A 6,000-nucleotide genomic window follows, 5' to 3' on the forward strand; every position below is an offset into this window, starting at 1 on the left:
TGAGTTTAATAAACCCTTGCTATAAAAGACTCATATTTAAGTTCCAGCAAGTCTCAAAGCTCATTCCGCCAAGGCTATCTAATATCTTGCCTCCTCAGTTACAAATTAAAGTTCCCTTTGTCACTGTTTCTTTGGAGTCTATTTTGAATGAGATAAAAGATGAAAGCCCTCCATCAGCCCATTCTCTGCATTACAGAAAGCTCAGTCCTGTAGGCTAATTACTTTGATAGTTGTTCCAGAGAAAGCACTAACTCTGTAATAAATATTACTTAGTCTAGGTGACGCTACATTTTGAGGACTATGGAAGTGCTATTTTTCATTGCTATTGTTACCCAGACTTCTTAAGAGAACTAGTTTTGCTCATGGGGTTCAAGGAAGAACAGATATGAAAATAAATTAAACAGCTCTTTTGGCAAATGATTGCCTTAAATCCAAAAGTAGTTGATTGTAATATAATAGTATTGACTGATGGTTCTGAACTAATATGCTATCATTTACATATATAATGCACACATGCATATATATACACATATATGTAAAATGATATATAAATTTGCACTATATATTATATATGATTCTAATATGTATGATATATAGTATTGTGCATATTATATATCCTACATTTTATATATATAAATATTAATGAATATATATGTGTACATACATATTTAGGATTAATAACATGAAAAATTATCCTATGACAAACTCTTTCAGCCTTAGTTCTCACAACTTTGAAAAGACTGGGTTTGGACTAGATGAACTTTTAGTCCTTAAATTCAATAATAAATATGTTTCGGTCAATTGATTGTTGAACAATGGTTATTTAAGTTCTCAAACAAATAAATTTGGAAGACACCATACATCATAGCAACCCCACCACAAACATTTTCTCTGGGACTTTGAAAGAAAATGAAACAGGCCTATTTGAATAGAGCTTATGACCTCTCCCACTGCTCCTTGTTTGATTTGCATTGTGGTAATTAGGCATGTAAATTACCAGGTGGATTGTGATTTATTAGAGGGAAAGAATCCAGTCTTCTCCATTTGTGAGGCCCAAAGTAGAACTTACATATTGTTGCCATAAAAGTATATGACCAAATTATTAAACGACTTAGAAGAGCTCTCAATCATCACTTTAGCTTTTATTAATAGCAGTATCACTGGACCACCTTCAACCCCTACACATGCCAACATCTCTCAGTGTGAACAGTGGTTTTTCTAGCCACTGTGTTAATATTGTGTTGCCTGGGGCAGCAGCCTGAGTCACCTCAAATAAGCTATTGGAATGGATTTGTATTTGTGGCATTTGATTTACTAACAATACTCCTGAGGCTGTGGGCCTTGTACACATGCATAATTCATGCACATTCAGCATTTTAAACTCTACCTGGGGTTTACTCTTAAAAGCCACATTGATTTTGATTTAAAACCCTAAAGAATAAGCAGAACCAAGCTGCTAGGTTGTTTTTATTAATAATATTTTATTCTTTATCATTGGAAAAGATGGTAATGATGACAAAGCCCTTGCTAAGCCTAGGTTCACAGTAAGAATAAAGACCTTCCTGAGAGTTGTGTTCTAAGAATAATACATTGAGTTGGAGGTTTAACCAAGACACTATTTAAGTTTATTTACAGTTTGGAAATAAATAGATGTTCTTTAAAAGGATTAGCAGCTTACCTCACTCACTAATCTAGGAAAGCCACCACTCTGAAGAGCCTGACACTTTCAGTGAGTACTTAACACACTATCTTGAGTAGAATTTTATTACTAACTGCCAGGCAGCACTGTCAGAAGGCAGAGAGACCAAGAACACAATGTCTTCTACGTCAGTACACCAGAGTATTCTTTTGGAATCTGGAATGTAGATAATGTGCTACCAACGCTATCCTTGCATTCTTTTTTTTTTTTTTTTTTTTTTTTACCATTAGATGGCATGATTTATTGAATATCTACATATGTCGAACATTGTGCTCAGTTATTCATATTTATATCACACAATTTTCACCATATTTCTGTAAGATAAGCATCATTTCCATTTTGCCCCTCCTGCAGTTAATGCTCAGACAGCATAAACAAAATACCCAGATCCACAGAGATGGAGTTTGAATTCAGTTTTTTCTAACTCCAAGCTGAACATTCAAAAGCATCCTTTGATTTTATAATTTAAGATTTCTCCTTTTTCTTTTCCTTTTTTTGTTATTATACTTTAAGTTCTAGGGTACATATGCATAACGTGCAGGTTTGTTACATATGTATACTTGTGCCACGTTGGTGTGCTGCACCCATCAACTCGTCAGCACCCATCAATTCATCATTTATATCAGGTATAACTCCCAATGCAATCCCTCCCCCCCCCTTGCATTCTATTCTTAATTAGAAATGTTAAAACACACACGCATATACACAAAACAGCAGCAACTAAAACAGTTGGAGGAAATTGCTTCTAGCATTGAGTAAACATGTCTTTTTCTGAGCCTCAGTTCCTTCACTTGTGAAATACACACAACCTCAAAGACCCATTTCAGTTCAATTTTTCTTTTGCCTCTCAGTTCCCAATGAGACAGCAAATGAAATAGCTAGACCCACTTCTTAGAAGGGACGTCCTGGGAAGTGCTTTTTCAAAAGATGGGGGAAAGGCAAGTAGTGAATTCACATTCCAGTCTGCGAGGAATAACTTGCCAAGGGTCATTTCCCTTAAGCGAACTGCATAGGGAAATGTCCTTAAGCTCTTCCTGGTCAGCTGAAGAAACCCCCACATTCAATTACGTCTACTATGGGGAATAGCTCTGCTTGGAATGAAGAGATGTATAAATATTCCAAATGTCCTCAGAATTTAACTATTCTTTAGCCTCACTGGTAATGATACGTATGTGTGTGGAGGGCAGTGGGTGGTTGTATACCACAAATTTACACATTTTACTAACCTTAGTGGTGCCGTCTACAAGAGATAGCAAAGGGGGAGTTTTAATTTTGATTATTATCTACATGCCCAACACTCTTAAACCCAGGCCTGTCTGCTAGGATGTTTTGATGACATTTAAACTCAGCATGTTCTGAATCAAACTCCTTCGCTTTCTTCCTACACTCACTCCTCGCTCTGTGTTCAAGTCACAATCAAGGGCACCACTGTCCAATCAACTATGGAAGGTAGAACTCAAGCGATCCCCCTTGACAAGTTGCTCTCCTTCAGCCCCTGCATTCCATCCATCAAGTTCCTTCCATTTAACCCCCTAAATGTCTCTCAAATCTGTTCACCCTTCTTCATCTCTGCAGACCCCACTGTTGCACCCTCATTCTCACTTCTCACTTGGATTATTCTCATATCCTCCTGGAACCCTGCTCTGATTCATTCTCCATAGTGCTTCCAGAGTGACCTTTTCAATACCAAGACTTCTCTGCTTAAAAAGAAATTTATTAGAAATGCCTTATTATTTTTAGGATAAGGAAGACAAGGCCCTGCAAGGCTTGGTCTCCTCCAAACTCTTCTGATTCATGTTGTACAGTTACTCCCCCATCCTCAGCCCCAACTCCAAGACACAATGGGCTCAAATTAACTCCTGAGTCACATCTTGCTTCCTTTTGCTTCAGGTGCTCAACCCATGATTGCTTCCCTGCCACAATATTCTCTTCCATGCTTTTGCTTGGTTAATTTCCACTATGTTGCAGCTCCAATGCCACTTCCTTGGAGAAGCCTTTCTTGAGCCCCCAGATGGGACTAAATGTGCCTCTTGTAGCTTCTTAAGAATTTTCTTCTAAACACCTATTACAGTTAACACTGTGCATCACTACCCAATGGGTCATTCGGTCAAGTCTAAGGTCAAGGTCTGAGGCTGTTCTCACTCATTGTCACATCATCTAACATAATGCCTGGTTTACAGTCAATACCTGATGAATGAATTTAAAGAAGTTCTAGATAAATCAGTTAATTCATTAGGTCTTTAGAGTGAAAGTATTTGTTCACAGAGATAATTCTGAATTACGAGAAACCAGTTTGCTAATTACTTTCAACATGTATAAAAGCTTGTTCCTAATAGTACATTTTTAATCTTTCCAGTAAATGGACATACCTTCCACTTCTAAAAAGGAGACTTTTCCCAAGATAGTCAAGTCAGCAGCAACATTTGGACATAGCCAAAAGGATTCCATAATCTTGATTTTTCCTTTAATGATATAAAAAATATAAAATTCTTTTACCATAATCATACCTCTGCTGTTGTTCACCGTCAGTCAAGGGTGAAGGTATCTACAAACCGTGTCACACTGGAAAGTGGCTAAAGGAACTGGAAGCAAGAAGATTAATAAAAGGTATGGGGCAGGCTTCACAAGTTTATAATGCTCTGGGATAGAGGAGGCAGAGTTTTGTTTAGATAAAAGGCAAAACTAGGACACATGTGTGGAAATTATACAAATGACAAATCTAGGTTTTAAATTAATTAACAAAGAGCTTGTTAACATCTTGCAATGTGTGCTTAGCAATGAAATGGGTCATTTCCTGAGTTAAGGAACCCTTTGCCAAATCAGAGATGCTGTGGAAGAGATTCCTACATTGGTCTCTGGGCTGCCTGCATAAAGGTCTCTCCCTGGCTTGGGTTTACAGAAGGAAATAACCATCTAGGGCTCTGTTTGATACCTAAAAGGTTGTCCAGCTATGTATCCAAATTTGTTTGAAGGACTCTGCTTAACTGATAAATTCAGTTTTGATATGGAATTAATCCACAAGTGTAGAGATAGCTAACTCTTGAATGTATTTTTTTTAAACTGATTGAAGAGTTTACATGTTAAAAAATAAAAATAAAAAAAGAAATTTTCCCAGTTCAATTTAAGGAATATTATTATATAGTAATATGCATGACATTTTCAAACAACTGGCTATTTTACGATTAATTGCTAATATTTCAGACAGGCACAGTATTTCCTATCTACTTATTTTGCCAACATTTGATTATGGTAAGGCAATTTATAGACAGGTTAGCTTGCTGTTTTTAATGAACTGGATGTGCTCTCTAATGGAATTGCTAAATTGGTGTTAAATTGTAGCTTAGCGTCTTATTATTGTGAGATTCTATCTTCTTTTCATTGGTTTTCTTCATCACAGAGAGGAGACTTGAATTGGCTTCAGTTAGAATAGTGAAGAATAATTGTTAGTTTTTATAGGAATAAACCTATATCATTGACATAGTTTAACTTTTATCAGATATTTAGTCTATGGAGAAAATAAAGAATCCTTTACTCTTTATTTTTATTATCAAATCTAAATTATTCTTATATTTTGAATTATATTTATAGCTCTTGTCACAAATGCCTTATCTTTTAGTTACAGAACTTAGTTTCAAACTCGAAATGAATAATATCTATCACATTTTAAAATTTCGTTACATCATGTAAGTCTCCTCTGGGCCCTCAATTATTTTCTTGGTGAGAAATTCAACCTCAGTTGAGTTTGGCGTATTCTACCTCACTTCAGTGGGATAGAAGGGATCTTCATGCAACCTACCCAGAGATAAAAGGAAGAATCTCTTCTACAGTGTACTTGTGTTGGAAAGGTATTCCTTAACTCAGAAAACTTATCATATCATTGGGATAATTAAAAATTAGGGTGTTTTACACTACAGAAAATCAGGAAGTAGCCAGGTTTTTAGATCATGGTGGAGGCGTTCTCACCACCAGCTCTCTTTATTACCTGTGGATCCACTGCTATTAACATGGATTCTTCATCATCCATTGTTTGTACTATTTAGAGCAGACCTAGGGAAACTCCTAAAGAGTTCCAGTCTCTAACCACATACTCATTCCAGGAGGCCTTTGTGCTCACCGACAGCCTCTACAGGCATGTTGAAGAAATCACCCACCTAGGGGATCCTCCAGTTACAGAAACTATTCAAATATGGTTCTGTTTTTTAATTAATTTATTTTTTTTTTCACTCTTAGAGTCCTTTAATGCATATAGCCCTCCCCACACCTTTTGACTCTTTACTCAAAGGTTTTGGCTCCACCCCATC

At 36.4% G+C, this 6,000-nt stretch overlaps 1 pseudogene; it reads right to left on the reverse strand.

Moving 5' to 3' along the window:
• The window catches only part of LOC117094222, a 42,843-nt pseudogene extending 37,120 nt beyond the window's left edge, over positions 1–5,723 (reverse strand).
• Between the last annotated feature and the right edge of the window lie 277 nt (positions 5,724–6,000).

This window comes from Trachypithecus francoisi, unplaced genomic scaffold (genome assembly GCF_009764315.1).
Source record: "Trachypithecus francoisi isolate TF-2019V2 unplaced genomic scaffold, Tfra_2.0 Lachesis_group13, whole genome shotgun sequence".
In the NCBI taxonomy this organism is placed as follows: domain Eukaryota; kingdom Metazoa; phylum Chordata; class Mammalia; order Primates; family Cercopithecidae; genus Trachypithecus; species Trachypithecus francoisi.